Below are 26,940 nucleotides of genomic sequence, written 5' to 3' on the forward strand. Positions count from 1 at the left end.
GTATATGTACTTGCGGCAGTCGGCAAGCGGTTAACCACTTAAGGACCACCCGCCGCATATATACTGCGGCAGGCAGCCCCTTCTGTGCGAACCGACGTAGGGGTACATCGGTCATGCGCCTGGTGCTGGGATGCGAGCGTGCTGCCAGTGGCGCACTCCTGCTCCCACTCGGCAACGGGGATGCCGATGCACTGGGCCGGCGGCCGGGATTGACGTCGGCCACCCGCGATCGCTCCCCACTGAGAGAGAAGGATGGGCAGCTGACTGTTCTTCTCTCTGAAATGATCACAAAGTGCCTGTAATACTTCTATATAGGATCACAGGTCTCTGTGATCATTTCAAATGCCCAACCCCCCCACAACCCCCCCCAACCCCCCTACAGTTAGTAAACACGCCCCTAGGCTTACATTTAACCCCTTGATCGCCAACCAGGTTAACTCCGTCCCTACCAGTGTCATTATTACAGTAACAGTGCATATTTTTAGCACTGATTACTGTAGTAACGTCACTGGTCCCCCCAAAAGTGTCAAAAATGTCAGTTAGGGGTCCGATCTGTCCAACGCAATGTTGCAGTCCTGCTAAAAATCGCAGATTTCCGCCATTACTATTAAAAAATAAATAAATAAAAATGGCATAAATCTGTCCCCTAGTTTGTAGACAAAATAACTTTTGCGCAAACCAATCAAAATACGCTTTTTGCAATTTTTTTCGACCAAAAATATGTAGCATAATACATCTTGGCCTAAAAGGATGAAAAATTTTGATATTTAAACTTTTTTTTGGGAATGTTATATAGCAGAATGTGGAAAATATTGTTTTTTTTCAGAATTGTCGCTTTTCTTTGTTGTTTATAGTGCAAAAAAAAAAAAATCACACAGGTGATCAAATACCACCAAAAGAAAGCTCTGTTTGTGTGAAAAAAGGACATCAAATTTATTTGGGTACAGCGTTGCACGACCGTTAAAATAACGCCGTGCCGAATTGCAAAAAATGGCCTTGTCATTAAGGGGGCAAATCCTTCCGGTCCAGAACTGGTTAAAGTGGTAGTAAACCTCCAAAATAAAAAAAATTCATTCATCCAAAGCACTTAGTGAGGTTTCTCTTTGCTCCCTCATTCCTCAGAGATTTTGGTCCATAGTGACATGATAGCACCACGCAGTTGCTGCAGATTTGTCGGCTGCATATCCATGATACAAATCTCCCATTCCACCACATCCCAAAGGTGGTTTACTGGATTGAGATCGAGATCTGGTGACTGTGGAGGCCATTGGAGTACAATGAACTCATTGTCATGTTCAAGAAACCAGTGGTGAGATGATTTGAGCTTTGTGACATGGTGCATTATCTTGCTGGAAGGAGCCATCAGAAGATGGGTACACTGTAGGCATAAAGGGATGGACATGGTCAGCAACAATACTCAGGTAGACCGCAGCGTTTAAAGAATACTCAATTGGTACTAAGGGGCCCAAAGCGTGCCAAGAAGATATCCTCCTCACCATTACACCACCAGCACCAGCCTGAACCGTTGATACAAGGCACAATGGTTCTATGCTTTCATACTGTTTACACCAAATTCTGACCCTACCATCTGAATGTTGCAGCTGAAATTGAGACTAAAGCCCCGTACACACGTACCGATCGTCGGCATACAAACGTCGGCGGACGAAAGATCTGCCGATTGTACGCTTGTTAGTATGGTGCCTCCGACAGCCGTCAGCGCACATTCTGCGGACAAGAGTCTGTCTTGCAGGCATTAAAATTTTTGTATGCCGACAACAGAGCGGCCGATTGTTCGCCAGTCAGTACAGAATTCGGACGACAGACCGCAGATTTGCAAGACTGGGCATGCTCAGAAAAGGAAAAACACAGGGAAAGTTAACCATTACATGACATCACTTCTGCAGTCGGCTGTAGTCGGCGGACAAAATTCTTGTGCTGTCTTTGCACTTTTCAACAGACACCGATAGCCCAGGGACAAAAGACGGCCGATCGTTCGCTGATGATCGGTACGTGTGTACGGGCCTTTAAGCCTCGTACACACGCACAGATTGTTGGCCAACCGATCGGCAAACTTTTGTCCAGTGTTGTGTTGGTTGAAATGTGCTCTAGACTTGCACTGGACTTTTGTTGGCCAACAAAAACCAACTTCAGAAGTGATGTCATGTTCTGGTTGACTTTCAGTGTGTTTTTCCTTCTCTGAGCATGCCCAGTCTTGCTCATCTGATTTTTGTCTGCCGAAATCTGTACTGACTGACGAACAATCGGCCGTTCTTTGTTGGCCAACAAAAATTTTATAGCATGCACACCAGATTTTTTTCGGCCGAAAATTCGCAGTTGGTTGTCGGAAGCATCATACTAACAAGCCTACAATCGGCCGATCGAACGTTGGCCAACAATTTACAGCCAACAATCTGTGCGTGTGTACGGGGCTTTATCAGACTAGGCAAAGTTTTTCCAATCTTCTATTGTTCAATTCTGGTGAGTCTGTGCTAATTGCAGCTTCAGTTTCCTGTTCTTAGCTGATAGGAGTGGCACCTGGTTTGGTCTTCTGCTGCTATAGCCCATTTGCTTCAAAGTTCGATGTGTTGTACGATCTGAGATGGTATTCTGCATACCTTGGTTGTAAAGAGATTGTAAACAAAGCAGGCGGATCTCCTAAGTGACAGGCAGGGTCAGATTGCAGGGTTCAGCATAGCTGAACCCTCGATCTGTCCTTGTGTCACATAGTCACCTCCCCCCACACACGTCAGTAAGCACCAGGCATACATTAACCCCTCCCTCTCCAATAAAATTAACCCCTTTCCTGCCAGTGTCATTTTTACAGTAACAGTGCATATATATAGCACTGATTACTGTAGAAATGTCACTGGTACCCCCAAAAGTGTCAAAAATGTCAGTCAAGGGTCCGATCTGTCCGCCGCAATGTCGCAGTCCCCGCAAAAAAAATTGCAGGTCGCCGCCATTATGCGTTAAAAAAAAAACACCAAAAATGACAGAAATCTTTCCCTTTGTTAGTAAACGCAATAACATTTGCGCAAACCAATCAAAATATGCTTATTGTGATTTTTTTTTACCAAACATAGGTAGCAGAAAACAAATTGGCCAAAAATTTAAAAAAAATTTAGATTTTTACATTTTTTGGGGGGGAATTTCATATAAAAAAATGTTAAAAATATTGTTATTTTTTCAAAATAAACGCTATTTTTTTGTTTATAGCGCAAAAAGTAAAAATCGCAGAGGTGATCAAATACCACCAAAAGAAAGCTCTATTTGTGGGAAAAAAGAACGTAAATTTCATTTGGGTACGGCGTCACACGAGTGCGCAATTGTCAGTTAAAGTCGCACAGTGCCGAATCGCAAAAAGTGGCCCAGACGTAAGACAGCAAAATCCTCCGGTGGTAAAGCGGTTAATCATTTCCTAGATTACCCACCAACAGGAATAAAGGTATTGTCCAGAAAAAATATTGTGCTTGTGTGTTAGGGTACACAGAAAGGCAGCACACTAAACACCAAAATACAAAATAAAATTAAGAATTCAAAACTATAGGTGTGCTTTCCCTTTAAACCAAAAAAGTGATCATAATATCACACCAACCATTGTGCCCAAACGTCTTACCAGATACACACAGGATCTCTGATTTAACTACTTGCCGACCACCCGCCGCAGGCTGGCTCAGCTGCGCGAACCAACGTATGGGTACAAGGATTCGCGGGATCGCTCCTGGGGCAGAGCCGGGCGCGCCCGCCCCCGCTAGGCAGCAGAGATGCTAACCCACGAGGCCGGCGGCCACGATTGCCTTTGGGCACCCGCGATCGTTCCCCGCTGAGAGAGGACCGTCAGCTATTGTAAACACAGCAGACCGTTGTTCTCTCTGAAATGGTCACAGAGCGCCTGTGATCCTCCTAAATATATATATATTTCACAAGCCCCTCCCCCCACAGTTCGAAAACACTCCCCTAGGCTCACACTTAACCCTTTGATCACCCCTGGGTTAACCCCTTCCAGTGACATTATTACAGTAACATTGTATATTTTTAGAACTGATTACTGTAGTAATGTCACTGATCCCCCCAAAAGTGTCAAAAATGTCAGTTAGGGGTCCAATCTGTCTGCCGTAATGTTGCAGTCCCACTAAAAATCGCAGATCGCTGCCATTACTAGTAAAATAAATAAATAAATAAATAAAAATTACGTAAATCTTTTCCCTAGTTTGTAGACACGATAACTTTTGCGCAAACCAATCAAAGTACGCTTAGTGGGATTTTTTTTACGATAAATATATAGCAAAATACAAATTAGCCTAAAATGATGAAAAATTTGATTTTTAAATTTTTTTTCCTTCGGGGGGGGGGGGGGGGGAATGTTATATAGCAGAAAGTGAAAAATATATATATTTTTTCAGAAGTGTCGCTCTTTTTTTGTTTATAGTGCAAAAAAAAAAAAAAAATCGCACAGGTGATCAAATACCACCAAAAGAAAGCTCGATATTTTATTTGGTTACAGCGTTGCACGACCGCACAACTGTCCATTAAAATAACGCAGTGCCAAATCGCAAAAAATAGCCTGGTCATTAAGGGGGAAAATCTTCCAGTCCAGAAGTGGTAGAAAGAGGTCAACAAGCACAAAAGGAGTATCCAGCATCACAGCCTGCACTCAACACGGATAATCTCCCAACATCAGGGCTACTCATCAAAAATAGTCACAAATGCAATGGAGAAAAAAAAAGAGAACAGGCCATATAGAACTTCCGATGACGTCATTTCTATGACGAAGCGCGTCAAGTTGCAACGCACGCTGCCTCGTTCTGGGCCTGCAGTGAACCGCACACCATCTCCCCACTTCCGGGTACGGCGCTGCTCTTACTAGCAGACACCAAGGACAGCCGCGAGGCATTGAGTCTGCAAGGAAACCATTTAAGGTCACCAGTCTGTTTTTATTTAGCTCTTTTTATTGTGATTGCATTGAAAGTTTCTTGAATAAAGAGGAAATCTTTTTAATACCGTCTGAACCATGAGGAGCCTTCTTTCTTCCTTCACATCCTGAGTGCATACAGGAGCAAGCCGTGGACCCTCGTGGACCCCCAGGAAACCGGAACCAACTTGAGAATAAACACCCAAGCCTGTACAGATTTCTGCTGACGTAGGCCAACAGGAATCCACTGGATCTGGTAAGTGGGCCATTTTACCATTTACCACCGGAGGTGAAGTGGAGGGTCACACCACTACTGCATATGTGAAAGCACTAGCACTTTTCAATTGGCACAGAAGGACTTTATGCACCATTTGCACTATATAATATTTGCACTAATATGGACTTTATTATTTCACCTTGTGATTATATGTAAGCACTTTAGCTGATATATTACACTTTGCGCTTTATTATCTGAATAACTTATGCTATCCATAATCTTTTTCTAAATTGAAGTTATTTATATATTTTATATTTTTTCATAATTTGTATCATTTTATTGTATGGCACAAGGTAGCAACACCTGAGTACCACCATATTCACATTTTTTTTGCACATTTTATTGTTATGTAACAAACAAATGTGGTAGGATTTCAACGCCCTCCACTATAGGGTTTAGCGCAGTTTCCCCATACTCTATAACAGGCCATATAGTTTGATCTAGACACAGCTGATGTAGCAGAGCCACTCCAGACAATTTTGTCAGGATCCACCCAGCTGCATGACTGACAGCTGGCTTTGCCTCTGACTGAGCCAACTGTGCCCACCTCCACTCCTGCCAGATTCTCCAGTCACTAACAGTCACTGCTTTCCATTCCAAGTAGATCAAGAACTGAGTGATCAGCGGTCATGTGATTGCTCAGTTCGCATTCTTAGAGCCAACGTGGGATAGAGTCAACATCACACTTATGCTGCAACATAGAAGTGAGTATATATGTTCAATTTTTTGCAACTTCAAACTTCTCCTACAACAAAATTGACACATTTCTGCTACATTTAAAGTCTTACTAAACCCAGGACCCTGCATTCACTATATTTGGTCTCCCACAGTACACAGAACCAGGAAATGCCAGTTTTCTTTTTTCATCTTTTCTCATCAGCAGTATATAGCAGTCTAGTGACTTTTATCAGTGCCTTGTTAAAGCTTGTAGGAGGAGTTTTAAAACTGCACTGAGCTGTCCTATCAGGATGCAGGACCCCTGACCCACTGCCTGGACAGTGCTGATTGGCCCTGTGCTAATCACATGCACTGTTCCAAGAAAAGAAAACCTCTAAAGCAAGACACACCAAACTGAGCATGTGCAGTCTGACTCCACTATCCGGACATGTTATGGGGACAATGCAGGAAGAGGAGGATCTGTGCATACAGGCTCAAACATCCTTTTTACACAATGCAGATTAGGTTCCACAGTGAGTATAACAAGCATGCTTTACTGCATATACAGACTGATTTTACTGTTGTGGGTTTAGTAACACTTTAATTATAAATACACTATATTACCAAAAGTATTGGGACACCTGCCTTTGCACGCACATGAACGTTAATGGCACCCCACTCTTAATCCATAGTGTTCAACAATGAGTTGGCCCACCCTTTGCAGCTATACCAGCTTCAACTCTTCTTGGAAGGCTGTCCACAAGGTTTAGGAGTGTGTCTATAGGAATGTTTGACCATTCTTCCATAAGCGCATTTGTGAGGTCAGGCACTGATGTGGAAGAGAAGGCCTGGCTTGCAGTCTCCGCTCTAATTCATCCCAAAGGTGTTCTATCGGGTTGAGTTCAGGACTCTGTGCAGGCCAGTCAAGTTTCTCCACCCCAAGCTTGCTCATTCATGTCTTTATGGACCTTGCTTTGGGCACTGGTGCGCAGTCATGTGGGAACAGGAAGGGGCCATCCCCAAGCTGTTCCCACAAAGATAGGAGTATGAAATTGTCAAAAATGTCTTGGTATACTGATACCTTAAGAGTAGTGTTGAGCGAACACGGACTGTATTATTCGTGTTCGTACCGAATAATTGGATTTTTTTTACCCGAACACGGACACGGACACTTTACTGTATGTTCGGGTAAAAATCCGTGTTCGGTCGTTTTATTTCCGGGTTTTGCATGCTTTGGCGCTCTTTTCATGGCGGGCTTTCAACAGCCAATCAACAATCGTTTAACTGGTGTGCCTTAAGCCATCCCAGCCATGCCTGCAAATGTCTTAGTAGCTGTGATTGGCCGTCTGAAGCATGTGACCAAGTCTTTATAAGTTCGAGGCAGCCGCCGCAGCAGCGTCATTCTGCTGCTTAGCTAAGGGACAGAGCACACATCAATGTGCTGGCTGCTGATTAGGGAAAGATAGGCAGGAAAAAACCATTTGTGTCCGGATAGAATTGAGGGACAGGTCGGAGTGTTTAGGCAGGGCGAGTTGTAGGCATTTTAGGGATAGAGTCTGCTGAATTATAGGGTCAGTGTCTTCTACAAACTACAATCGATATTGCTGTGTGGGGGGTGGGGTGAATCTGCACTCAATCCTGATCTACGATCTCTTCTCAATCCTGTTAGGGACAGAGTCTGCTGAATTTTAGGGAAACTGTGTTCTACAAACTACAATCGATATTGCTGTGTGGTGTGGGATTGGAGATAGGCAGGTGTCAGTGATCCACATCCATTTTTCTGTGTGTGAGCTGCAGTGAACACAATCTTTTTGGGCTGCAGTGAACACAATCTTTTTGGGCTGCAGTGAACACAATCTTTTTGGGCTGCAGTGAACACAATCTTTTTGGGCTGCAGTGAACACAATCTTTTTGGGGTGCAGTGAACAAAATCTTTTTGGGGTGCAGTGAACACAATCCTTTTTGGTGTGCAGTGAACACAATCTTTGTGGGGTGCAGTGAACAAAATCCTTTGTGGGGTGCAGTGAACACAATCTTTTTGGGGTGCAGTGAACAAAATCCTTTTTGGGGTGCAGTGAACAACATCCTTTTTGGGGTGCAGTGAACACAATCTTTTTGGGGTGCAGTGAACAAAATCCTTTGTGGGGTGCAGTGAACACAATCTTTTTGGGGTGCAGTGAACACAATCTTTTTGGGGTGGAGTGAACAACATCCTTTTTGGGGTGCAGTGAACAAAATCCTTTTTGGGGTGCAGTGAACAAAATCATTTTTGGGGTGCAGTGAACACAATCTTTGTGGGGTGCAGTGAACACAATCTTTTTGGGGTGGAGTGAACAACATCCTTTTTGGGGTGCAGTGAACAACATCCTTTTTGGGGTGCAGTGAACACAATCTTTTTGGGGTGCAGTGAACACAATCTTTGTGGGGTACAGTGAACAGAATCTTTGTGGGGTGCAGTGAACACAATCTTTGGGGGGTACAGTGAACACAATCTTTTTGGGGTGCAGTGAACACAATCTTTGTGGGGTGCAGTGAACACAATCTTTTTGGGGTGGAGTGAACAAAATCATTTTTGGGGTGCAGTGAACAACATCCTTTTTGGGGTGCAGTGATCAAAATCCTTTTTGGGGTGCAGTGAACACAATCTTTTTGGGGTGCAGTGAACAAAATCCTTTGTGGGGTGCAGTGAACAGAATCTTTGTGGGGTGCAGTGAACACAATCTTTGGGGGGGTACAGTGAACACAATCTTTTTGGGGTGCAGTGAACACAATCTTTGTGGGGTACAGTGAACAGAATCTTTGTGGGGTGCAGTGAACACAATCTTTGGGGGGTACAGTGAACACAATCTTTTTGGGGTGCAGTGAACACAATCTTTGGGGGGTACAGTGAACACAATCTTTTTGGGGTGCAGTGAACACAATCTTTGTGGGGTGCAGTGAACACAATCTTTGGGGGGGTACAGTGAACACAATCTTTTTGGGGTGCAGTGAACAACATCCTTTTAGGGTGCAGTGAACACAATCTTTGTGGGGTGCAGTGAACAACATCCTTTTAGGGTGCAGTGAACACAATCTTTGTGGGGTACAGTGAACAGAATCTTTGTGGGGTGCAGTGAACACAATCTTTGGGGGGTACAGTGAACACAATCTTTGTGAGGTGCAGTGAACACAATCTTTGTGGGGTGCAGTGAACACAATCATTGTGGGGTGCAGTGAACTCAATCTTTGTGGGGTACAGTGAACACAATCTCATACTTCTGAAGATTTGAGGGTGCTGCCTGTTCCATACTCCCCCTACTCCTCATCTAGCCTTTTAGGGGTACAAACAATAGTAATTGGGGCCTAGTGTGGTTGTGTACGTGTGATATACATACACTTTTTTTGGATCATATTTTCTATTCCGCTATTTAATCAAAAACCTTTGGGGATCAGTTAAATTGGGGGATAGTCTGTGTTGGTACGTGTGAGAGAGATCCACCTTTCCAAGTTGTTGGGGTTCATCTCATACTTCTGAAGGTTTGAGGGTGCTGCCTGTTCCATACTCCCCCTACTCCTAGCCTTTTAGGGGTACAAACAATAGTAATTGGGGCCTAGTGTGGTTGTGTACGTGTGATATACATACACTTTTTTTGGATCATATTTTCTATTCCGCTATTTAATCAAAAACCTTTGGGGATCAGTTAAATTGGGGGATAGTCTGTGTTGGTACGTGTGAGAGAGATCCACCTTTCCAAGTTGTTGGGGTTCATCTCATACTTCTGAAGGTTTGAGGGTGCTGCCTGTTCCATACTCCCCCTACTCCTAGCCTTTTAGGGGTACAAACAATAGTAATTGGGGCCTAGTGTGGTTGTGTACGTGTGATATACATACACTTTTTTTGGATCATATTTTCTATTCCGCTATTTAATCAAAAACCTTTGGGGATCAGTTAAATTGGGGGATAGTCTGTGTTGGTACGTGTGAGAGAGATCCACCTTTCCAAGTTGTTGGGGTTCATCTCATACTTCTGAAGGTTTGAGGGTGCTGCCTGTTCCATACTCCCCCTACTCCTCATCTAGCCTTTTAGGGGTACAAACAATAGTAATTGGGGCCTAGTGTGGTTGTGTACGTGTGATATACATACACTTTTTTTGGATCATATTTTCTATTCCGCTATTTAATCAAAAACCTTTGGGGATCAGTTAAATTGGGGGATAGTCTGTGTTGGTACGTGTGAGAGAGATCCACCTTTCCAAGTTTTTGGGGTTCATCTCATACTTCTGAAGATTTGAGGGTGCTGCCTGTTCCATACCCCCCCTACTCCTCATCTAGCCTTTTAGGGGTACAAACAATAGTAATTGGGGCCTAGTGTGGTTGTGTACGTGTGATATACATACACTTTTTTTGGATCATATTTTCTATTCCGCTATTTAATCAAAAACCTTTGGGGATCAGTTAAATTGGGGGATAGTCTGTGTTGGTACGTGTGAGAGAGATCCACCTTTCCAAGTTGTTGGGGTTCATCTCATACTTCTGAAGGTTTGAGGGTGCTGCCTGTTCCATACTCCCCCTACTCCTCATCTAGCCTTTTAGGGGTACAAACAATAGTAATTGGGGCCTAGTGTGGTTGTGTACGTGTGATATACATACACTTTTTTTGGATCATATTTTCTATTCCGCTATTTAATCAAAAACCTTTGGGGATCAGTTAAATTGGGGGATAGTCTGTGTTGGTACGTGTGAGAGAGATCCACCTTTCCAAGTTGTTGGGGTTCATCTCATACTTCTGAAGGTTTGAGGGTGCTGCCTGTTCCATACTCCCCCTACTCCTAGCCTTTTAGGGGTACAAACAATAGTAATTGGGGCCTAGTGTGGTTGTGTACGTGTGATATACATACACTTTTTTTGGATCATATTTTCTATTCCGCTATTTAATCAAAAACCTTTGGGGATCAGTTAAATTGGGGGATAGTCTGTGTTGGTACGTGTGAGAGAGATCCACCTTTCCAAGTTGTTGGGGTTCATCTCATACTTCTGAAGGTTTGAGGGTGCTGCCTGTTCCATACTCCCCCTACTCCTAGCCTTTTAGGGGTACAAACAATAGTAATTGGGGCCTAGTGTGGTTGTGTACGTGTGATATACATACACTTTTTTTGGATCATATTTTCTATTCCGCTATTTAATCAAAAACCTTTGGGGATCAGTTAAATTGGGGGATAGTCTGTGTTGGTACGTGTGAGAGAGATCCACCTTTCCAAGTTGTTGGGGTTCATCTCATACTTCTGAAGGTTTGAGGGTGCTGCCTGTTCCATACTCCCCCTACTCCTAGCCTTTTAGGGGTACAAACAATAGTAATTGGGGCCTAGTGTGGTTGTGTACGTGTGATATACATACACTTTTTTTGGATCATATTTTCTATTCCGCTATTTAATCAAAAACCTTTGGGGATCAGTTAAATTGGGGGATAGTCTGTGTTGGTACGTGTGAGAGAGATCCACCTTTCCAAGTTGTTGGGGTTCATCTCATACTTCTGAAGGTTTGAGGGTGCTGCCTGTTCCATACCCCCCCTACTCCTCATCTAGCCTTTTAGGGGTACAAACAATAGTAATTGGGGCCTAGTGTGGTTGTGTACGTGTGATATACATACACTTTTTTTGGATCATATTTTCTATTCCGCTATTTAATCAAAAAACTTTGGGGATCAGTTAAATTGGGGGATAGTCTGTGTTGGTACGTGTGAGAGAGATCCACCTTTCCAAGTTGTTGGGGTTCATCTCATACTTCTGAAGGTTTGAGGGTGCTGCCTGTTCCGTACTCCCCCTACTCCTCATCTAGCCTTTTAGGGGTACAAACAATAGTAATTGGGGCCTAGTGTGGTTGTGTACGTGTGATATACATACACTTTTTTTGGATCATATTTTCTATTCCGCTATTTAATCAAAAACCTTTGGGGATCAGTTAAATTGGGGGATAGTCTGTGTTGGTACGTGTGAGAGAGATCCACCTTTCCAAGTTGTTGGGGTTCATCTCATACTTCTGAAGGTTTGAGGGTGCTGCCTGTTCCATACTCCCCCTACTCCTAGCCTTTTAGGGGTACAAACAATAGTAATTGGGGCCTAGTGTGGTTGTGTACGTGTGATATACATACACTTTTTTTGGATCATATTTTCTATTCCGCTATTTAATCAAAAACCTTTGGGGATCAGTTAAATTGGGGGATAGTCTGTGTTGGTACGTGTGAGAGAGATCCACCTTTCCAAGTTGTTGGGGTTCATCTCATACTTCTGAAGGTTTGAGGGTGCTGCCTGTTCCATACCCCCCCTACTCCTCATCTAGCCTTTTAGGGGTACAAACAATAGTAATTGGGGCCTAGTGTGGTTGTGTACGTGTGATATACATACACTTTTTTTGGATCATATTTTCTATTCCGCTATTTAATCAAAAACCTTTGGGGATCAGTTAAATTGGGGGATAGTCTGTGTTGGTACGTGTGAGAGAGATCCACCTTTCCAAGTTGTTGGGGTTCATCTCATACTTCTGAAGGTTTGAGGGTGCTGCCTGTTCCATACTCCCCCTACTCCTCATCTAGCCTTTTAGGGGTACAAACAATAGTAATTGGGGCCCAGTGTGGTTGTGTACGTGTGATATACATACACTTTTTTTGGATCATATTTTCTATTCCGCTATTTAATCAAAAACCTTTGGGGATCAGTTAAATTGGGGGATAGTCTGTGTTGGTACGTGTGAGAGAGATCCACCTTTCCAAGTTGTTGGGGTTCATCTCATACTTCTGAAGGTTTGAGGGTGCTGCCTGTTCCATACTCCCCCTACTCCTCATCTAGCCTTTTAGGGGTACAAACAATAGTAATTGGGGCCTAGTGTGGTTGTGTACGTGTGATATACATACACTTTTTTTGGATCATATTTTCTATTCCGCTATTTAATCAAAAACCTTTGGGGATCAGTTAAATTGGGGGATAGTCTGTGTTGGTACGTGTGAGAGAGATCCACCTTTCCAAGTTTTTGGGGTTCATCTCATACTTCTGAAGATTTGAGGGTGCTGCCTGTTCCATACCCCCCCTACTCCTCATCTAGCCTTTTAGGGGTACAAACAATAGTAATTGGGGCCTAGTGTGGTTGTGTACGTGTGATATACATACACTTTTTTTGGATCATATTTTCTATTCCGCTATTTAATCAAAAACCTTTGGGGATCAGTTAAATTGGGGGATAGTCTGTGTTGGTACGTGTGAGAGAGATCCACCTTTCCAAGTTGTTGGGGTTCATCTCATACTTCTGAAGGTTTGAGGGTGCTGCCTGTTCCATACTCCCCCTACTCCACATCTAGCCTTTTAGGGGTACAAACAATAGTAATTGGGGCCTAGTGTGGTTGTGTACGTGTGATATACATACACTTTTTTTGGATCATATTTTCTATTCCGCTATTTAATCAAAAACCTTTGGGGATCAGTTAAATTGGGGGATAGTCTGTGTTGGTACGTGTGAGAGAGATCCACCTTTCCAAGTTGTTGGGGTTCATCTCATACTTCTGAAGGTTTGAGGGTGCTGCCTGTTCCATACTCCCCCTACTCCTAGCCTTTTAGGGGTACAAACAATAGTAATTGGGGCCTAGTGTGGTTGTGTACGTGTGATATACATACACTTTTTTTGGATCATATTTTCTATTCCGCTATTTAATCAAAAACCTTTGGGGATCAGTTAAATTGGGGGATAGTCTGTGTTGGTACGTGTGAGAGAGATCCACCTTTCCAAGTTGTTGGGGTTCATCTCATACTTCTGAAGGTTTGAGGGTGCTGCCTGTTCCATACTCCCCCTACTCCTAGCCTTTTAGGGGTACAAACAATAGTAATTGGGGCCTAGTGTGGTTGTGTACGTGTGATATACATACACTTTTTTTGGATCATATTTTCTATTCCGCTATTTAATCAAAAACCTTTGGGGATCAGTTAAATTGGGGGATAGTCTGTGTTGGTACGTGTGAGAGAGATCCACCTTTCCAAGTTGTTGGGGTTCATCTCATACTTCTGAAGGTTTGAGGGTGCTGCCTGTTCCATACTCCCCCTACTCCTAGCCTTTTAGGGGTACAAACAATAGTAATTGGGGCCTAGTGTGGTTGTGTACGTGTGATATACATACACTTTTTTTGGATCATATTTTCTATTCCGCTATTTAATCAAAAACCTTTGGGGATCAGTTAAATTGGGGGATAGTCTGTGTTGGTACGTGTGAGAGAGATCCACCTTTCCAAGTTGTTGGGGTTCATCTCATACTTCTGAAGGTTTGAGGGTGCTGCCTGTTCCATACCCCCCCTACTCCTCATCTAGCCTTTTAGGGGTACAAACAATAGTAATTGGGGCCTAGTGTGGTTGTGTACGTGTGATATACATACACTTTTTTTGGATCATATTTTCTATTCCGCTATTTAATCAAAAACCTTTGGGGATCAGTTAAATTGGGGGATAGTCTGTGTTGGTACGTGTGAGAGAGATCCACCTTTCCAAGTTGTTGGGGTTCATCTCATACTTCTGAAGGTTTGAGGGTGCTGCCTGTTCCATACTCCCCCTACTCCTCATCTAGCCTTTTAGGGGTACAAACAATAGTAATTGGGGCCTAGTGTGGTTGTGTACGTGTGATATACATACACTTTTTTTGGATCATATTTTCTATTCCGCTATTTAATCAAAAACCTTTGGGGATCAGTTAAATTGGGGGATAGTCTGTGTTGGTACGTGTGAGAGAGATCCACCTTTCCAAGTTGTTGGGGTTCATCTCATACTTCTGAAGGTTTGAGGGTGCTGCCTGTTCCATACTCCCCCTACTCCTAGCCTTTTAGGGGTACAAACAATAGTAATTGGGGCCTAGTGTGGTTGTGTACGTGTGATATACATACACTTTTTTTGGATCATATTTTCTATTCCGCTATTTAATCAAAAACCTTTGGGGATCAGTTAAATTGGGGGATAGTCTGTGTTGGTACGTGTGAGAGAGATCCACCTTTCCAAGTTGTTGGGGTTCATCTCATACTTCTGAAGGTTTGAGGGTGCTGCCTGTTCCATACCCCCCCTACTCCTCATCTAGCCTTTTAGGGGTACAAACAATAGTAATTGGGGCCTAGTGTGGTTGTGTACGTGTGATATACATACACTTTTTTTGGATCATATTTTCTATTCCGCTATTTAATCAAAAACCTTTGGGGATCAGTTAAATTGGGGGATAGTCTGTGTTGGTACGTGTGAGAGAGATCCACCTTTCCAAGTTTTTGGGGTTCATCTCATACTTCTGAAGATTTGAGGGTGCTGCCTGTTCCATACCCCCCCTACTCCTCATCTAGCCTTTTAGGGGTACAAACAATAGTAATTGGGGCCTAGTGTGGTTGTGTACGTGTGATATACATACACTTTTTTTGGATCATATTTTCTATTCCGCTATTTAATCAAAAACCTTTGGGGATCAGTTAAATTGGGGGATAGTCTGTGTTGGTACGTGTGAGAGAGATCCACCTTTCCAAGTTGTTGGGGTTCATCTCATACTTCTGAAGGTTTGAGGGTGCTGCCTGTTCCATACTCCCCCTACTCCTCATCTAGCCTTTTAGGGGTACAAACAATAGTAATTGGGGCCTAGTGTGGTTGTGTACGTGTGATATACATACACTTTTTTTGGATCATATTTTCTATTCCGCTATTTAATCAAAAACCTTTGGGGATCAGTTAAATTGGGGGATAGTCTGTGTTGGTACGTGTGAGAGAGATCCACCTTTCCAAGTTGTTGGGGTTCATCTCATACTTCTGAAGGTTTGAGGGTGCTGCCTGTTCCATACTCCCCCTACTCCTAGCCTTTTAGGGGTACAAACAATAGTAATTGGGGCCTAGTGTGGTTGTGTACGTGTGATATACATACACTTTTTTTGGATCATATTTTCTATTCCGCTATTTAATCAAAAACCTTTGGGGATCAGTTAAATTGGGGGATAGTCTGTGTTGGTACGTGTGAGAGAGATCCACCTTTCTAAGTTTTTGGGGTTCATCTCATACTTCTGAAGATTTGAGGGTGCTGCCTGTTCCATACCCCCCCTACTCCTCATCTAGCCTTTTAGGGGTACAAACAATAGTAATTGGGGCCTAGTGTGGTTGTGTACGTGTGATATACATACACTTTTTTTGGATCATATTTTCTATTCCGCTATTTAATCAAAAACCTTTGGGGATCAGTTAAATTGGGGGATAGTCTGTGTTGGTACGTGTGAGAGAGATCCACCTTTCCAAGTTGTTGGGGTTCATCTCATACTTCTGAAGGTTTGAGGGTGCTGCCTGTTCCATACTCCCCCTACTCCTCATCTAGCCTTTTAGGGGTACAAACAATAGTAATTGGGGCCCAGTGTGGTTGTGTACGTGTGATATACATACACTTTTTTTGGATCATATTTTCTATTCCGCTATTTAATCAAAAACCTTTGGGGATCAGTTAAATTGGGGGATAGTCTGTGTTGGTACGTGTGAGAGAGATCCACCTTTCCAAGTTGTTGGGGTTCATCTCATACTTCTGAAGGTTTGAGGGTGCTGCCTGTTCCATACTCCCCCTACTCCTAGCCTTTTAGGGGTACAAACAATAGTAATTGGGGCCTAGTGTGGTTGTGTACGTGTGATATACATACACTTTTTTTGGATCATATTTTCTATTCCGCTATTTAATCAAAAACCTTTGGGGATCAGTTAAATTGGGGGATAGTCTGTGTTGGTACGTGTGAGAGAGATCCACCTTTCCAAGTTGTTGGGGTTCATCTCATACTTCTGAAGGTTTGAGGGTGCTGCCTGTTCCATACCCCCCCTACTCCTCATCTAGCCTTTTAGGGGTACAAACAATAGTAATTGGGGCCTAGTGTGGTTGTGTACGTGTGATATACATACACTTTTTTTGGATCATATTTTCTATTCCGCTATTTAATCAAAAACCTTTGGGGATCAGTTAAATTGGGGGATAGTCTGTGTTGGTACGTGTGAGAGAGATCCACCTTTCCAAGTTGTTGGGGTTCATCTCATACTTCTGAAGGTTTGAGGGTGCTGCCTGTTCCATACTCCCCCTACTCCTCATCTAGCCTTTTAGGGGTACAAACAATAGTAATTGGGGCCCAGTGTGGTTGTGTACGTGTGATATACATACACTTTTTTTGGATCATATTTTCTATTCCGCTATTTAATCAAAAACCTTTGGGGATCAGTTAAATTGGGGGATAGTCTGTGTTGGTACGTGTGAGAGAGATCCACCTTTCCAAGTTGTTGGGGTTCATCTCATACTTCTGAAGGTTTGAGGGTGCTGCCTGTTCCATACCCCCCCTACTCCTCATCTAGCCTTTTAGGGGTACAAACAATAGTAATTGGGGCCTAGTGTGGTTGTGTACGTGTGATATACATACACTTTTTTTGGATCATATTTTCTATTCCGCTATTTAATCAAAAACCTTTGGGGATCAGTTAAATTGGGGGATAGTCTGTGTTGGTACGTGTGAGAGAGATCCACCTTTCCAAGTTTTTGGGGTTCATCTCATACTTCTGAAGATTTGAGGGTGCTGCCTGTTCCATACTCCTCCTCCTACTGCTCAACCATCCTTTTAGGGGTACAAACAATAGTAGTTGGGGCCTAGTGTGGTGGTGTACGTGCGAGATACATACACTTTCTTTTTGATCATATTTTCTATTCCGCTATTCAATTAAAACCTTTGGGGATCAATTCAATTGCGAGATAGTCTGTGTCGGTACGTGTGAGATCCACCTTTCCAAGTTGTTGGGGTTCATCTCATACTTCTGAAGATTTGAGGGTGCTGCCTGTTCCATACTCCTGCTCCTACTGCTCAACCATCCTTTTAGGGGTACAAACAATAGTAATTGGGGCCTAGTGTGGTTGTGTACGTGCGAGATACATAGACTTTTTTTGATCATATTTCCTATTCCGCTATTCAATAAAAACCTTTGAGGATCAATTGAATTGCGGGATAGTCTGTGTCGGTACGTGTGAGATCCACCTTTCCAAGTTTTTGGGGTTCATCTCATACTTCTGAAGATTTGAGGGTGCTGCCTGTTCCATACTCCTCCTCCTACTCCTCATCCATCCTTTTAGGGGTACAAACAATAGTAATTGGGGCCTAGTGTGGTTGTGTACGTGCGAGATACATACACTTTTTTTGATCATATTTCCTATTCCGCTATTCAATAAAAACCTTTGAGGATCAATTGAATTGCGGGATAGTCTGTGTCGGTACGTGTGAGATCCACCTTTCCAAGTTTTTGGGGTTCATCTCATACTTCTGAAGATTTGAGGGTGCTGTCTGTTCCATACTCCTCCTACTCCTCATCCATCCTTTTAGGGGTAGAAACAATAGTAATTGGGGCCTAGTGTGGTTTTGTACGTGCGAGATACATACACTTTTTTGGATCATATTTCCTATTCCGCTATTCAATAAAAACCTTTCTAGGGCAAGATCTTAAATTACAGAAATATGAGGAGACCGTCAAATAAGGGCCGTGGCCTGGGTCGTGGTGCTGCTGGTAGAGCTCCTGTTGCAAGGAGAGGACGTGGTCGATCTGTGCCAGCTACACGCACAAGTGAAACACCTTCCTCAAGTGTGAGTAGGCGACAGAACCTGCATCAGTATTTGGTAGGGCATCAAACGCCCCTAGAAGTGATGAGGCCAGAACAAGTTGAGGCGATAGTAGATTGGTTTGCTGCTGACAGTGCCTCCAGTTCCTTCACATTGTCTCCCACCCAGTCTACTGCAGAAAGGTCAGAGTTGGCACCTGCAGCCAATGTCCAACCGTCTTTCACCTCACCCCCTTGCAAATCAGGCCAGCAGTCTGAGCCCCAAGCCATACAGCAGTCTCTTATTCTTTTTGAGGACTCTGTCAGCAGGGTTTCCCAGGGCCATCCACCTAGCCCTGCCCCAGAAGTGGAAGAGATTGAGTGCAGCGATGCCCAACCACTTATTTCTCAAGATGAGTACATGCAAGGATCATCGCAGCACGTCTCCGATGATGACGAAACGCAGGTGCCAACTGCTGCGGCGTTCAGCATTGTGGAGACCGACAAGGAGGGCAGGGGTGAAGACTGGGTGGAAGATGATGTGGAGGACGATGAGGTCCTCGACCCCACATGGAATGAACGTCATGCAGGTGACCTGAGTGGTTTGGAGGAAGAGGCGGTGGTCGCACAGAGCCACCAGCACAGCAGAAGAGGGAGCAGGGTGCAGAAGCGGAGCGGCCGTGCCCTAGACACTACGCCCGCTACTGCCCAACGCAGCAAGGGAACGAGCGCACCAAAGTCAGCTCAAAGGAGTTCTCTAGCGTGGAAGTTCTTTAGAAAATGTGCTGATGACAGGACACGAGTGGTTTGCACCCTGTGCAATCAGAGCTTGAAGCGAGGCATAAACCTTCTCAACCTGAGCACAACCTGCATGATCAGGCATCTAAGTGCAAAGCACGAGCTGCAGTGGAGTACACACCTTCAAAACCAAGAAACGTCTCTGGCTCATCCTGCTTCCTCTTCTGCTGCAGTCTCGGCCGCTCCAGCCACATCTGTAGTGATACCGGCACCTGCCACCCCGCAAACAGACGATCTGTCAGCAACACCACCACCTGGGTCACCAACAACCATCTCCACAATGTCCCGTGGAAGCGTTCAGCTTTCCATCTCCCAAACACTTGAGAGGAAGAGGAAGTACCCCCCTACCCACCCGCGATCCCTGGCCCTGAATGCCAGCATTTCAAAATTATTGGCCTTTGAAATGCTGTCATTCTGTCTGGTGGAGACGCACAGTTTTAAAAACCTTATGTCGGTGGCTGTCCCACAGTACGTCGTGCCCAGCCGCCACTACTTTTCCAGGCAAGCCATCCCTTCCCTGCACAACCAAGTGGGGGAAAATATCAGGTGTGCACTGCGCAACGCCATCTGTGCCAAGGTCCACCTAACTACGGATACGTGGACCAGTAAGCACGGTCAGGGGCGTTATATCTCCCTAACGGCACACTGGGTAAATGCAGTGGCGGATGGGCCTGAGGCGGATAGCAATTTGGCGCATGTCCTTCCACCACCGAGGATTGCAGGGCGCTTCAGTTTGCCTCCTGTTCCTAACTCCTCCTACTCCGCTTCCTCATCCTCTACCGCCTCCTCATCCGGACAGCGTAACACCTTCACCACCAACTTCAGCACGGCCAGGGGTAAACGACAGCAGGCAGTTTTACAACTTGCCTGTTTGGGGGACAAACCACACACCGCGCAGGAGTTGTGGAGGAGCATGGAACAGCAGACAAATGAGTGGTTGCTGCCAGCGAGCCTCAAGCCCGGCCTGGTGGTGTGCGATAACGGGCGAAATCTCATAGCAGCTCTGGGCCTAGCCGGTTTGACGCACATCCCTTGCCTGGCGCATGTGCTGAATTTGGTGGTGCAGAGGTTCCTTAAAAACTACCCCGATATGTCAGAGCTGCTGCAGAAAGTGCGGGCCGTTTGTGCGCACTTTCGGCGTTCTCACCCTGCTGCTGCTCGCCTGGCAGCGCTGCAGCGTAACTTCGGCCTTCCCGCTCACCGCCTCATATGTGACGTGCCCACAAGGTGGAACTCCACCTTGCACATGCTGGAAAGACTGTGCGAGCAGCAGCAGGCCATAGTGGAGTTTCAGCTGCAGCACGCACGCGTGAGTCGCTCTGCGGAACAGCACCACTTCACCACCAATAACTGGGCCTCCATGCGAGACCTGTGTGCCTTGTTGCGCTGTTTTGAGTACTCCACCAACATGGCCAGTGGCAATGACGCCGTTCTCAGCTTAACTATCCCACTTCTATGCCTCCTTGAAAAAACAATTCGGGCGATGATGGAAGAGGATGTGGCACAGGATGAGGAGGAGGAGGAGGATGAAGAGGTAACATTTCCAAGGCTTTCAGGGCAGTCATTCGCAAGGGGCTCCGAGGGTGGGTTCCTGCACACGCAAACGCCAGGGACGCAATTGTCCAGCAGGGGCACAGTTCTGGAGGATGAGGAGGATGAGGAGGAGGAGGAGCTGGAGGAGGAGATGGAACCATGTTCACAGCAGGGTGGCACCCAGGCCAGCTCATGGCCATCACTGGTGCGTGGCTGGGGGGATACAGAGGACACGGACGATACACCTCCCACAGAGGACAGCCTTTCGTCGCCTCTGGGCAGCCTGGCACACATGAGCGATTACATGCTGCAGTGTCTCCACAACGACCGCCGAGTTGCCCACATTCTAACTTGTGCTGATTACTGGGTGGCCACGCTGCTGGATCCCCGTTACAAGGACAACGTACCGTCCTTAATTCACTCACTGGAGCGCGATCGCAAGATGCGCGAGTACAAGCGCACGCTGGTAGACGCCATGCTGCTGGCATTCCCATCTGACAGCGGGGCCACAGTGGAAGCACAAGGCAGAGGAGGAGGAGGAGGAGGTCGCCAACGCAACCAGGGCACCGCCAGCACCTCAGAAGGCAGGGTTAGCATGGCCGAAATGTGGAAAAGCTTTGTCAGCACGCCACAACAAACAGCAGCACCAGCAGCTCAGATGGAACGTCTTAGCAGGAGGCAGCATTTTACCAACATGGTGGAGCAGTATGTGTGCACACGCCTACATGTAGTGAATGACGGGTCTGCCCCCTTCAACTTCTGGGTCTCCAAATTGGGCACATGGCCTGAGCTTGCCCTTTACGCCTTGGAGGTGCTGGCGTGCCCTGCAGCCAGTGTATTATCTGAACGGGTATTTAGCACGGCTGGGGGCGTTATAACAGACAAGCGCAGCCGCCTGTCCAGAGACAATGTGGACAAGCTCACGTTCATTAAAATGAACCAGGCATGGATCCCACGGGACTTTTCCGTACCTTATGCAGAATAGCAATGGATACCGACCTTACCCACCCATTGTTCCATTTTTGCTCTTTCTCACTCTTTTGGGGTGTACCCTCATTTAAAATTTTTGAAAAGAAGCAGTGTTGGCTACCTCGTCCTCCTCCTCAGGGCCAGATTAATGTAGGGGCTATTGGAGCTGCAGCTCCAGGCCCCTACCTTTTATATAGGCCCCGGGTTGGCCATATTCACTGTTACCGCTCTTCTGTCACTTGTAAACACAGAAGTCTGGCTTCTATGCTCGCTTCCCCAGGCAGCACCCTCAGAACCTCCCCACACAGCGTGAAGGCCGGACAAGGAGGGACAGTTGGCGATGCATGGATGTGTTTATGGGCTTCAGAGACAGCATCCCATGTTGAATTAGGCATGCATGGCTGCACCCTTCCTCCTCTGGGTGCATGGCAAGGCACGGCCCTTAAGGCCCTTCAAAATCCTCAGCACCAAGCCCATGATGCTGTTAATCCGGCCCTGGTCCTCCTCCACCGCCGCTTCCACCTACACCGCCCATAGGTGTGCGCAGCCTATTGCATTAAGGTGTGCACCCCAAAGTTGAAATACACATGCATGTGTTTGCCAGCAGGGAGAGTAATGTATCGGGGCCATGTACCTGTAGGCAAGGAGAAATAGAGCAGAGCAGGTCCCAGGGAGATCTTTCCCATCTCCTCACTGGCAATGCTATGTGCCCTAGGTGATTAGGGTGTGCCCAGGCACACCCAGCACACCCTGTGCGCACGCCTATGTCACCGCCACATCCACCACCACCTCAACCTCCCTCCTACTCCATATGGGCCTCGTCCTTCAGAGATGAAGAAGAACATTGTTTTATTTTTCTGTTTTTTTTTGTTGTTTTAAGTTATTTCCCTATCCACATTTGTTTGCAGAGCACTTGCCATGCTCTTAATTACGTTTTGCTGCCATTTGCAGCACTCTAGCCCTTTCCTTTGGTGTTTTAGAGCCATTTTAGTGCCTTAAAGTTCGGGTCCCCATTGACTTCAATGGGGTTCGGTGTCCGGGAAAAGTTCGGTAAAAGTCCGGGACACGGACCCGGACTTTTTTTTAAAGTTCGGCCGAACCCGTCGAACACGGACATCTAGGTGTCCGCTCAACCCTACTTAAGAGTTCCCTTCACTGGAACTTAGGAGCCAAGCTCAACCCCTGAAAAACAAACCCACACCATAATCCCCCCCTAAACCAAATTATTTGGACCGGTGCACAAAGCAAGGTCTATAAAGACATGGATGAGCGAGTTTGGGGTGGAAGAACTTGACTGACCTGCACAGAGTCCTTGTGGACAGTCTTCCCAGAAGAGTTGAAGCTGTTATAGCTGCTAAGGGTTGGCCAACTCAAAATTAAACCCTACAGACTAAAGGGCCATACACACTATAAGATTTTCTGAAGACTTTTTCCTTCAGATTTACCTTTTCTATGTAGTGCAAGGGCCTGCCAGATTGCATACAAATTGAAAGTGTTTAGGTTTGACCTCATATTATATGGTTTTGGTAAATCTAAAGGAAAAAGTCTTCAGAAAATCTTATAGTGTGTATGGCCCATAAGACTGGGATGCCATTAAAGTTCATCATGTGTGTATAAAGGCATGTGTCTCAATACTTTTTTAACCACTTGCCGACTGCCGCACGACTATTTACGTCAGCAGTCAGCCCCTCACAGGCACAGTGACGTAGATCTACGTCACTAGCCTGTGAGGGTTTAGGGAGCGAGCGCACGCCCCCGGAGGCGCACTCCCGCTCCCGCGTGGTCACGGACCCCCGGTCACTCGGCGATCGTCGCTGCAGAGGGAGAAAGGCAGGCGGCTGAAGTAAACAAGCCGCCTGTCATTCTCCCCTGTGTAGAAACAGTGATCATACGGTTCTACTATGTAGGACCGTTGATCACTGTTCCTACACCTCAAGCCACAGCCAATCACAGTTAGAATCACGCCCCTAGGGACACACATAACCCTCCCTCGCAAAAAAAGTTAACCCCCTCACTGCCAGTGTAATTTTACAGTAACAGTGCATATGTATAGCACTGATTACTGTAGAAATGTCACTGGTAACCCCAAAAGTGTCAAAAATGTCAGTCAAGGGTCCGATCTGTCCGCCGCAATGTCACAGAACCGCAAAAAAAATCTCAGATCGCTGCCTTTACGCATTAAAAAAACCCCAACAAAAATGACAAAAATCTTTCCCTTTGTTAGTAAACGCGATAACTTTTGCGCAAACCAATCAAAATACGCTTTTTGCGATTTTTTTTACCAAACATATGTAGCATAAAACAAATTGGCCGAAAATGTTAAAAAATTTTGATTTTTACATTTTTTTGGGGGGGAATTTCATATAAAAAAATGTGAAAAATATTGTTATTTTTGCAAAATTGACGCTCTTTTTTTGTTTATAGCGCATGATCAAAAAATCGCACAGGTGATCAAATACCACCAAAAGAAAGCTCTGTTTGTGGGAAAAAAAGGACGTCAATTTCGTTTGGGTACAGCGTCGCACGACCGGGCAATTGTCCGTTAAAATCACGCAGTGCCGAATCGCAAAATAGGCCCTGGTCAGGAAGGGGGGTAAAATCTTCCGGGGCTTAAGTGGTTAAATAAAGTGTATACTGCATATTCAACATTTTTTCTGTCCAGTTCTTTTACTGTAGGGCAACTGAAAAGGTATGTTTTACTATGTATACTTTAACCACTTAAGCCCCGGAAGATTTTACCCCCTTCCTGACCAGGGCCTACTTTGCGATTCGGCACTGCGTGACTTTAACGGACAATTGCGCGGTCGTGCGACGCTGTACCTAAACGAATTTGACGTCTTTTTTTTCCCACAAACAGAGCTTTCTTTTGGTGGTATTTGGTCACCTGTGCGATTTTTTTGATCATGCGCTATCTACGATCTGCGATTTTTTATGCAGTACTGCGACATTGAGGCGGACAGATCGGACCCTTGACTGACATTTTTGGCACTTTTGGGATTACCAGTGACATTTCTACAGTAATCAGTGCTATACATATGCACTGTTACTGTAAAATTACACTGGCAGTGAAGGGGTTAACTTTTTTTTGAGAGGGAGGGGTGGTGTGTGTCCCTAGGGGCGTGATTCTAACTGTGATTGGCTGTGGCTTGAGGTGTAGGAACAGTGATCAACGGTCCTACATAGTAGAACCGTATAATCACTATTCCTACACAGGGGAGAATGACAGGCGGCTTGTTTACATCAGCTGCCTGCCTTTTTCCCTCTGCACCGACGATCGCCGAGTGTCCGCCGGTCACACGCGCGGGGGGGTCCGTGACCACGCGGAAGCGCGCGCTCCCTAGACCCTCACAGGCTAGCGACGTAGTACTACGTTGCTTTGTCTGTGAGGGGCTGACCGCCGCAGTAAATAGTCGTGCGGCGGTCGACAAGTGGTTAATGCAGTATAACATTTTAGGTGAAAATGTTTCAGTGTGTGTCTGTGGAGATACTTATTGAAACAAAAAGGAAAAAAAAAAAAAAAAGCAATAATACCTTTCCTAATAAAATCTCCAGCACTTTGGTTCATAAGTTCAGTAGACACAAGCTTGAAGTTAGACATGTTGTTCTCTTTCATACTCTTAAAAGAAGCATGTTCAACCACAGCGTCCAAAGTTGCATCATCCAACTTCTTTCCAATGAATTCACTGATCCTTTTTACGCTTCCCCGGATGTCCTATGCCAAACAAGAAAAATACAGAAACTTCTAGTGAAATAAACATTGCTTTAAGATTGTAGATTTAAGCTAAAAACAGAAGATTCTTGATGCACACATGTGCAAATACATGTGAAGCCATATTGCAGCATTAAAGCATCCTTGCAGATTTAATGAAGACACTTTAAATGCAATCTTTTAACTTACCTTGAGCAAGTCGGGACTTCTGCTGTGTAGCTGTACCTTTAAAGCTTATGTAAAAAAAATAAAACAGCAGAAGGGATGATACTTGCATTCATTGAGAAGTGTCCCTGGTGCTGGTGGCTGCTTGTATTGTTGACATTTTCAGTCTTCTACCCCCTATACCCCTGCAGTTGTATTCCTATGGTGCTTTAAGGCCAATACAGACACTGGACCTAGCTGTCCAAGAGTGCCTACTATGTCCCCCCTTCCTGCCTCCCCCCCCCCCCCACCCATTCATAGCAGATATACTATATCCTTCATTAATGAAAAGCACTCTTTAAATGGAGGTCAAGCAGGTAAATTAAAGGACTGCCTTGGCCATTCATAAATTTAGTCTTTAAAGCCTAAATTTGGTCAAAATGAAAACAAAAATCAGCACAAGGTACATTCATTACTATTAATCTGATGTGTCCCTTGTGCTGCAGGCTTCAGATTTCCTTGAAATCTTCATCCTCCAGCCTCCCCCTAAACCCTCCACCGTAATCTTATGATGTAATGGGAGCTAAAATAACTGATGTAAGCTTTAAACAGATATTAAAGCAATATTAAAGCGGTATTAAAGTAGAACTACAGGCAAAACCTTTTTATTATTTTAGATAGAGTAAGGGAGGATTATAACCCCTGTCAGATTTTGTTTGTCATCTGTGTCCCATTGCGGAGATTTCCCTTCACCTCCTGACCCATAGTCTAACAGGAAGTGAGAGGAAATCCCTTCAAATTAAGGGAATTCATTGGGCACCAGAACTAGTGTACCCAATGGAAGATTTCCCTCCATTACTCTTCTGGGGACAACCCAAAATTGTGAGATTTTCTGTTACTTTCACTTTCAATGATAATGGTAAATGGGACAAATAGGGAGGGTGATTCTCTTTATTGGGGGCACAGACAGCAATAAAAACCGACAACCATTCTAATCCCTCTCCACTCTATCCACAACTAAAAAAGTTTTTTCTTTAGTTATACTTTAAGCCTAAAAAGTTTGTGAGTTGGTAAGAATGTGATTGATACCCATTGATTTTGTAAAAAAAAAAATCCCACCACACATTTCTATATTTTACTTTTATGAAACAATAAAGAAGCCAAAATAAAGTGAATATAAAGTAAGCTTTGCCCATGCATTCTTTGTTTTTAACTGTATTCTGGAGCTAATTTACTTTTTTTTCTAATAACTAAGCATACCATCTTCATAAGTATTTAACATGAAGTTACTATTGCCCATCAGTTCAGTCCATCCTTTAACATGATCAAACCAAGAGCCATACGGCACTGCAAAATAAAATGTGTGTTATG

At 44.8% G+C, this 26,940-nt stretch overlaps 1 pseudogene across 1 annotated transcript in view; it reads right to left on the reverse strand.

The window, feature by feature from the left end:
* The window catches only part of LOC309568902 (sulfotransferase 2B1-like), a 114,215-nt pseudogene that overhangs the window by 3,384 nt on the left and 83,891 nt on the right, over positions 1 to 26,940 (reverse strand). The window contains exons 5-7 of the transcript XR_014226127.1: positions 26,830 to 26,916; positions 25,615 to 25,658; positions 25,248 to 25,428 (exon numbers count right to left, since the gene is read on the reverse strand). The product of XR_014226127.1 is annotated as a sulfotransferase 2B1-like (transcript). The remainder of the gene's footprint in view (positions 1 to 25,247; positions 25,429 to 25,614; positions 25,659 to 26,829; positions 26,917 to 26,940) is intronic.

This window comes from Pelophylax lessonae (assembly GCF_965119305.1).
Source record: "Pelophylax lessonae genome assembly, chromosome: 12".
Taxonomy (NCBI): Eukaryota; Metazoa; Chordata; class Amphibia; order Anura; family Ranidae; genus Pelophylax; species Pelophylax lessonae.